Source organism: Antrostomus carolinensis, unplaced genomic scaffold (genome assembly GCF_000700745.2).
Source record: "Antrostomus carolinensis isolate BGI_N321 unplaced genomic scaffold, ASM70074v2 scaffold29238, whole genome shotgun sequence".
In the NCBI taxonomy this organism is placed as follows: Eukaryota; Metazoa; Chordata; class Aves; order Caprimulgiformes; family Caprimulgidae; genus Antrostomus; species Antrostomus carolinensis.
The window spans coordinates 39,349-48,829 of NW_010334114.1; positions in this window are offsets into that span (position 1 = coordinate 39,349).

A 9,481-nucleotide genomic window follows, 5' to 3' on the forward strand; every position below is an offset into this window, starting at 1 on the left:
TGGATGTTCTACAAACACAGTGAAGCAACAGTAAATTCCCAATGGTGATCAACCACTCAGCTTCCTGTGAAAGAGGGTGGTGCAAAATTTACCCAGAAAGAATATGCCGTAAGTCAGAGAGCAATAGGTTAAGGATGGGTAAACAACACAGCTGTTTCAGATCCAGAAGCTGAAGCTGAGATCTGAACAACAGACACGTAAGGATCCTGACGGATTAACAGCAGGGGATTGAAAAGATTAATTTCTTAAATGTATTTGTTGTGGAACCACTCTCCTTCAATTCCACTACTGAAAACCTTTTCTTTATAATGTGAAACTGTAGCCATTTGTCCTTCAAGCAACAAGAACAAAACAAAACTTCAAACACCTAATTAATCTTGCTCCCATGAGAGTCAGAAATTAGGTGTTGAGATATATCAGTCCTGTTTATGAAAGGGTAAAGAAAGTAAGCTTCCAAATCCTATTTCTATCAAGATTCAGAAAGGCAGAGGTCACTGGCAACTAATACTGAACTTTGAAAAGGTATTAAAAACAGAAACCTCCAAAAACTGATAAAGCCTGAAAATGAAGTTTAACAGTTTCTCTTGCATCAGCTTCCCCTTTCACCACTCTAATTCTGTAAATTGTAAACAAGAGTCTTAACTTCTTTTTAAAATCTAAGGTTTTCTCATAAAGATGGAAAAGCAAGCACTTGAAGCAGATAAGCAGGAGGTCATCAGAAGAGGATTTTTAAACTTTCTTCCCCATACCTATTCCTGTAGTGCACTTTGTGAGAGCAGTAGAAGTTGTGAAGTTTGTGTGCAATTAATGACTAGCTATTTCATCAGGATCTCTGGGTCTCTTTAACCAGAAGTGATTAATTCTCAAAGCAAGAATAAACCATAAAAATAAAGACTGAAGGGAAAGCACAACATATTTGTCTACAAATGACACAAAGATATAACCTGACAAGCGTTAATTCCCCAACAAACCTATCTGAAACTTAGTGTTCTACTTTCCTAACTCAAGCATCTGGAATGTGTTGGTGTTACTGGTGGCAAGCAGACCTGTCAAGTGGAACTTCATTTGTGGAAACCACACTTTAAGAGTCACAGTCTCCTTGGAGTTAACAGATTATTTTCTGCAAGGTTTATTATATTGTTCAGCCATCTGAATGTGGATGAATTACTAGACTGCCACTCTAAGACTCAAGATCAAGAAAGATACTGACACCTTTCAGGCTTGTAAACTACTGCATGGACACACTGAATTGCATATAAATTGGCATTCTAACTGATGATGGTTACCAGCTTATCTCCAAGACAGCAGATGCTATAAACTACTGGCATAGACATAAATTTGAGTCAGGATATAATGAATAAATTATTTATTTTTTAGAATAAATGCTTTCAGAGATGGGAATTCAAATACTTCCCCTCCAAATGCTTTGGTTACTGTAAAAATTGAGGAATCCCTTTCCTTTGGTGTGTGAAATAAAAAGAACCCAAGAAAAGAGACATTGAAAGAGAAATACATGAGTAAGTAACTGCAACTACAGTGAACAATTTACACAAGTCTCCTAAAAACTTCTATAGTTATCTGACGTCAAACATGCAGTAAGACCATGCTTGGGTAAAAATGCAGTTCTCAAGCTGCACACCAAGGAGAAATAATAAGAAAGAAAAGTAAGAAGAGTAAGAAAATGAAGCTACCTTTCTGCCCCAGAAGTACTGTCAATGCCGACGGGAGAAGCTTCTAACACACAGTGCCCTATGCAGAATTCCATCTTGCTGCCCCTGGAGCAGGGAAGAGTCTTCCCAGTGCCATTCTTCTGTATTAAGAAGTGAGCAGCAGCAGCAATATAGGGGCAGAGTCACAGAATCACAGAATCACAGAATCACAGAATCACAGAATCACAGAATGTTGGGATTGGAAGGGACCTCAAAAGATCATCTAGTCCAATCCCATACTTAGAGCCTCATCAGACAGTGAAGATGAGAAGATTACATGCATGCCTCAACCATGGAAGATGGCAATTTAAGCAAGACAAAACACAAAGCTTCATGTTGGAATATACATTGAGCCATTTCCAAAGAGACAGCATCAAGAATATCCAGGCAACAATCTCCTACTGTGCAATGACCTTTCCAGGTAAAATTAATTAGACTATGTTCCCCTCAAATCTCAGCTGTTACACAATGCTTCTGTTTTACAGCCTATAGATAAAAAATATCTTCAGTAATTTTGAAAAACACAATTGAACTGACAGTGCTGTTTCTTAAAAGGACTTCCAACCAAATGTACAGCCTGTTCATTCCAATGTCTATTCATGACAACTACATGATAAGTCTTGGCCAAAAAAAAAAAAAAAATTTAAAAAAAAAAAATTTAAAGGAAACAGTAAATCTGCTCATTTGCTCATTTTACATTCTCACCTTAAAACGAGTTCATCTCAGATCTTCCCTAACTTCCCTAATAAGTTATAATAAGTTAGATAGCCCTAAAATAGTGCACTGCAAAGGAGAAGTAAAAATCCTTAAGTTTAACTGTTACTAGTTACCAGTTACTAGTAGAAGGTATACCAAGTAACATTCTAAATATATAAAGTGTCAAACAGACAAACTTAATATTAACATACAAATAGGGCTGTACTTGCATCACAGATTTTGGCAGGCTGCTAAACACTCCAACTCCAGTGCTCGCTCCAGCAGCACACTACAGACTTCTTTTCTAACAGAATATTGCTCCACTTACACAAGTATATTCTAGAACAATTCCACAACTATTTTCTAAAAGAAAACGTAGTCCTCACTAAGCGTTAACAGATATTCCCAGAAACAGTTTTCCTGTCCCCATTCCACATGTTTCAGCTTCTCAGTAATCCAGTCCTGGTGTCTCCCATATTTACTTAGGCCATAAAGATTAGCATTCCAGTAATATCAGCAACAAATCAGCTCAACATAGCAGCAGTGGTCTGAACAGTCATGTAAAAGGGGCTCAAAGTTTTAACAGCCATGTTCTGAATACTAATACATATATAACGCCTGTATAAACAAAAACCAGGTTTTCTTTTGTGTCACTACAGCTCCCAGAACATACATACATTGCCTTTACTGCACTTTAATGGAAACTAATGGAAAAAAAAATAGAGTGAAAATGCACAACAGGTCATATATTAAATAGCTATAAAACATTTCTACATCATGAACCACTCAGGAAAACAACTTTTAGAAATGTCATTATAACAAAACAACTACAAAACACTGTGACATTTACACTGTGGAATTTAACAAATAGGTAACTGTACACAAAGCATAAGCGATGCTCATCTGTTACATGATTCTGTACATACATATATATAAAAATACAAAACAGCCCACTTCCCTGCACCTTCTCCCCATATTGCCCCTTTTTAAAGTTTAATTTCTTACTACAGGTATATTCAAACTGCATCCATTACCGTTTTCCTCCAGTTCAGATTAAGTAGTTCAAACACAAATTATTTTAACAGCAATTATTCAGGCATACTCAGTGAGATGACAAAAAACTTCCAACATCTTCCTGATATAACCACTATACCTAACATTTTGATTAACAGTACATTTAACAGCAAAAATGTTTGCCTCACTCCTGCTGAGGCATTTTACGTGTTCTAAAATTCCAATTCTGCAACACGATTTATTCTGTAATAAACCACCAAAGACAGACAGTTTGTTGGGTTGCTGGTAGAGCAGCAAGTATGGGGAGGGGGCAAGGGGGAAGCAGAGGTGAGACAGGAAGAAGAAAGAACTGGTGGAGTCTGAACTCATCTGCGTGGATGTGTAACACCTTTCTACAAATAACTCAAAGAAACTTGGTAATTCTTCAGATTTAAATGTGAGACTCTAAAATGACTAATAAGGCCCATGCTCAAGGATAGGATTTCCTCAGGCCTAACAGATGACCAGGAAGGAAAAGGAGACAGGACAGGCAGAAGGCAGAAAAAGAGGGAAAGACTGTCAAGACAAAGAAGCTGCTGAAGACAACAATGTGAGCTAACCATGCATGACTTGGTTATTGCTATACCTTACAGAGCAAAAGATACCTATCCTCTCCAATTTACTTAAATATTCAATGTCTACTGTGTCATGTAATCAGTAATACAAAACATTAATATCTACACACAGATATTATTCTATTCTACCATACATCCTGTGAGGTCGTGAGTAGCAGCTGCCAGCTCATTAGAGAGATGGACTAAATCTAAAAAAAGATGTGTAGCAGCTCTATCCCAACATTCCTCAACCACAAATACTACAGTTTTAGCCTAATGATACTTTGCACACAACAACAAAAAAAACCCCCAACAAACCAAACATAACAATAATCACAGAAAATACAAAGGGATATAAAGGTTTTCAATAACTACTGGAATTTACAAGGTCCAGTGGTACACCAGGCCAATTAAGAAACATGAAACTTAGCTCTCCTCATCAAATACAAACTTCAGCAACAGCCTTAAGAAGTTTATCACCCTCTCCTGTAACTCAGTTTTGCTCAACAATATGAAGCAAGGAATTGTGCAGATGTACAAACAGACAAGAAATAGGCTAAAAAAGGTAGCAAAGGAAAAAGATGCAATTATAAAGGCTACGCTACACAGGATTACAGGAACACCTGCTACAATCTTCATTAAACTAACATCGAGCTCCAGATTTCACAATATGCATATAAAATAATAAAATAATATTAAATAAAAACAACCCTTCTCTCTCCTTCTACCCTATTCAGAAGCAGCTAACATCTGCTCCAACCAGGAGGCTGCAATCCACTCACTCTCCTCCCAGACCCTCACAGGACTCTACCACAACTTGCTCCACTGCACTCCAGCACAGGGACAGGCACATCTTTACTACCTTCCTTTCCCCATGCCAAGAACCCTGCACCTTTCTGTCCCGTCTAGATTCCCAGTCCAATATGTCACCACTACTAGCTCTACCTGCTAGTCCCTATCTCCTCCATTACAGGCAGAGGTAGGGCAGTCTCCAAAATCTGTCAGGAAGTGATAACATGCATGACAGGAACCTCCCAAAAGAGAAGATGAAGAGTAGGTTTTATTTATTGCTTTCAGCCAGCCACTTGGTTACATCTACAAGCCAAGCACAGCTCTCACACTGTCAAATGAAGAGCCATCATCTATGCTAAATGACAACTGTGAACATGCTATGTTCTTACTGTTTGCAGGAACACTGCAACTAATTTGTACAGTGTTCCAAAAGCACTACTATATAGTATTTTATGCATTACTCCATCAGAAGAATTATAGCAGCTCCCATTCCAAAGAAGACTACTCACCTTTCATTTCACTCTACTGAGACTTGAAGAAAAATTCTGAAGAAAGAAGAGGAGCCGTGAGTCTTCAGTGCCAGGTAAGTGCTTGTATTGCATTTGCGTGGCAAGGCTTTGGAGCAGGAAGGCTGCAGGGGTGACTTCTGTGAGAAGACACCAGCTGTTCCCGTGTTGTACAGAGCCAGTGCCAGGCAGCTCCAAAACAGACCTGCACTGCCCAAAGCGGAGCCCATCAGTGATGCTGTTGGTGCCTTTGCAATAATGTATTTAAGAAAGGATAAAAAACCACTGCATAGTAGCTGGGGGAGTGGCATGAGAAAATGAGAGAGAAACAGCCCTGCAGACACCAAGGTCAGTGAAGAAGGAGGAGGAGGAGATGCTGAACATGCCAGAGATTCCCCTGTCACCCATGGAGATGATCATGGTGAAGCAGATTGTCCCCCTGCAGCCCATAGAGTTCCACAGTGGAGCAGATCATAGAATCATAGAAACGCCTGGTTGGAAAAGACCTCAGAGATAGCCACCTGCAGTCTGTGGAGGACCCCACACTGGAGCAGATGGGTGTGTCCTGAAGGAAGTTGCAGCCCACAGAGAGCCCGTGCTGGAGCTCCTGGCAGGAGCTGTGGCCCATGGTGAGCACCCCATGCAGGAGCAGGTTTTCTGGCAGGACCCCACCAGGGACCACACTGGAACAGTCTGATCCTGAAGGACCATACCTCATAGAAAGGACCCACACTGGAGCAGTTCAAGAAAAACTGCTCATAGTGATATCATGCAAGATTCCCATTCTTGTGACCCACGTAGTGGAGAGGGAGGTGCTGATCTCCCTGGTATCCAGTGACAGGATGGATAGGAAGAGCTCAAAGCTTCATCAGGGGAGGTTTAGACTGGACAAGAGGTCAAACACTGGAACAGGCTTCCTAGATAGGTGGTTGATTACCCATGCCTGCCAGTTGTTTAAGAGGCATTTGGACAATGCCCTTCATAATATGGTTGAACTTGTGGTCAGCCCTGAAGTGGCCAGGCAAGTTGGGCCAGATGGTCATTGTAGGTCCCTTTCAACTGAGATACTCCATTCTATTCTACTCTATTCTGCTCTGTTCTAAGAACTCCAACCAATCGAAAGGATCCATGTGGGAGCAGTTCATTAAGGACTATCTCCCACGGGAGGGACCATGCTGGAGCAGGGGAAGAGCATGAGGGAGTGGCAGAGACAAACCATTACGAACTGACCACAATCTCCATTCCCCATCCACTTGTGCTGTTTGGGGGGATGAGGCAGAACAGTTGGGAGTGAAGTTGAGCCTGGGAAGAATGCAGGTGTAGATTTTTTCTTATTTCTCATTATCCTACTCTGTTCAACTGGCAATAAATTAAATTAATTTCCCCAAATTGAGTCTGTTTTGCCCATGATGGTAGTTAGTGAGTGATATCCTTGTCCGTAGCTTGACTGACGAGATTTTTGCCATATTTTCTCCCCCTGCCCTGCTGATGGAAGAGGAATGATAGAGTGGCTTGCTCAGCACCTGGTGGCCAGCCAACATCAACCCACCACAGCAGTCCAAATGTGTTTCCTGGGCAAAAAACTATTGCACTATTTTGGCACTCCATCTTCAGCAGTAAAGTATACATACAGGTGCTTTTACTCACACTTTTTTCAGCTTGATGGTTAGGACACTTTTCTGACAAACACAAAACAGGTACTTGAAACCACTGAGACAGGAGGGAATAGAAACAATACTTGTCCAGTTCCATTCCACAGTTCTAACCACCAAGCTACCATAATCCAATTTCACTTTTCCCATATGCCACTGGTTTTCTTTAACAGTGGCCACCGGGTTTCTTTTTACAGGAGAGGGTTTGCTGCTCTGGATTCCAAGCAGAAGGCAGGTACATAATGTGCAAAATCTTACCAATGAGACATCTACACTCTCAAGCAACAGAAACGCAGAAATACCAACCTTACTGGCATTTCTCACCGGAAACAACTCTCATCAGTGTTACTTACAGGAGCATTTACATTTCTTGAAATGTCATATAGCTAGGCTAGCCAACTAACTGCAGTTGCCTAAATCTTCTCCCGGGGACCTGAATTGTTTTTTAAAAACTAAATGTTTGTGCCTAAAGTAAGAGTTCAGTCTGACCCTCCATATTACAGTAGCTTAGCCCAGAGGACTAACAACTTAAGAGTTATACCATGGTATGTGAACCAGGATTCTATTATGAATGAGCCACGTTGTTGATGAATTAGATTTCTAGTTTTAAAGCACAACTGTTACAGTTTCCAAACACTAATTACCTGGCTGATTTCTCCATGTTTTCTTTTCTAGTAATTATACAGTTTGTTAATCAAAATATTTTCAGTCATTCAGAATTACCAAACTTAAAGTGAAATAACTTTTCAAAACAAGTATCTTAGTCTTTCCCTCACCAAATTATTTGCTTGCAGAACTTATTTTTCCCCAATACCTCACGAGCAGAAATGTGACTATTCAGCACATATAATGACATATACTAAAAGCCTGAGTTTTAGCCACAGACACCTCACTCTCATAAGACATCTTTCAACTCTTTGGCAGTCATAGAGTATAAAATGCAAAATGAACCATTGCCATCCTTGAACAGAAGCATCAGAACAGCCTTAAAAATCCAGAAAAACCTGCCTGGTAAATATCACTGTCTTCCCTTCAAGCCAGAAAGGCAGTATTTTTTTAAACTGGCAAACAGGACCACAAATTGTCAGCTGGCATGTGTTACAAGTGTCTCCTGCACAGCCACAGAACAGATAACCTTCACATTCATTAATCTCCAAGCTCCTTTCTAAATTAGACACATCACATAGAGACACTTATATTTGTGGCAAGCTTGAATGTTTCAAGAAATCCTGGCTTCCAAGATTCAGAGATCCCACTCAAAGATGTGAGAACAGCTTCTCCATATCCTGACAAAAAATTTGTTGCTTCAGCTCCATAGAGATGAGAAAGTTTTTGCAAAGATGATAATTTTTTTGCAAAAGATTATGTACCAAAGATTATTAAGGTCAGCCCCTGGAGACCTGATCTGTTCTGATCACAACTGCCAGAAGGATGAAACTATTTTCCATAGACAGAATCAGCCAACCAAGACAAGCCAACCAGTACAAAAATTCATATTTGTCACATACTGAACCATAAAAGAGGCATATTACATCAAACTCTTATGTCAAAACCAGTTCTACATAGCAAGAGTCTTTTATTGGTTGAATCAAAACTTGTCAAAAGTGATAGGTTTAGCTGCCTCTCACTATTTACAATCATGCACGTTTTCACCAAAACAAAGGAAGATTTTGATACCCCAGACAAAAAAAAAAACAAAAACAAAAACAAAAAAAACTTGGCTTGCTACTAGAGTAGAAAAACGATGTAGAAGTGATGCAGAAAAGATGGAAATGGAGCAGCTTAAATAAATGAAGAGAAATAACACTTAGAAAGGTGCAAAATGATGCAGAAATACTGTAACAAACAACTATAGAGTAGCTTTTCAGCTGAGGGAACTAGATACAAGTGGTTTGATGAGAAAGGAAACTATTCATTTCACTGTGGTTGTGATACTGACCTCCCCTAGTCTTCCTGCCTGTATGAGGAGAGAGCCCAACTACAAAATCAGTTTCTAGAGGGGAATAATAAAAGTGCCAAAAACCCCAGTGTATTCAAAGCTTACCAATACTCAGTAAAGTCCCCAGTTCAGGAAACATCATTAAAACAAAGAGAAAAATTACACAGTGGTTTAAGAGATGTCCTACCGCCCTCTCCCCAGTTTAGGAACACTGCCTTTCACCTCACGCGCTTCTTTGTACGAAAAAGCTTTCCCCGCCTTTCTGACAGCACAGCACTCTGCAAACTCACGCCGCTGCTATTTCAGTAAAACTGTTTCCGAGGACCGAATAAACCTCAAAATCACGCAGAAAGCTAGATGTGCCATGCCCAGCACGTTTTACTGATGACTGCTGCTTACTGAACGCTCTAGGTTTGTGCGGAAGACAAAGAGAACCAGAAGGGCTTTGTCCATCCTGTCATCAGGTACTAGGACCCGATCCGGCCAAGCGGCGCCCAGCACAAGAGGAAGCTGTCCGCTGAGCTGACTCCGCTTCTCGTGGGACCTCCCGCTCGCTGCGAAGCCGGCCAGAGCTGCGGCC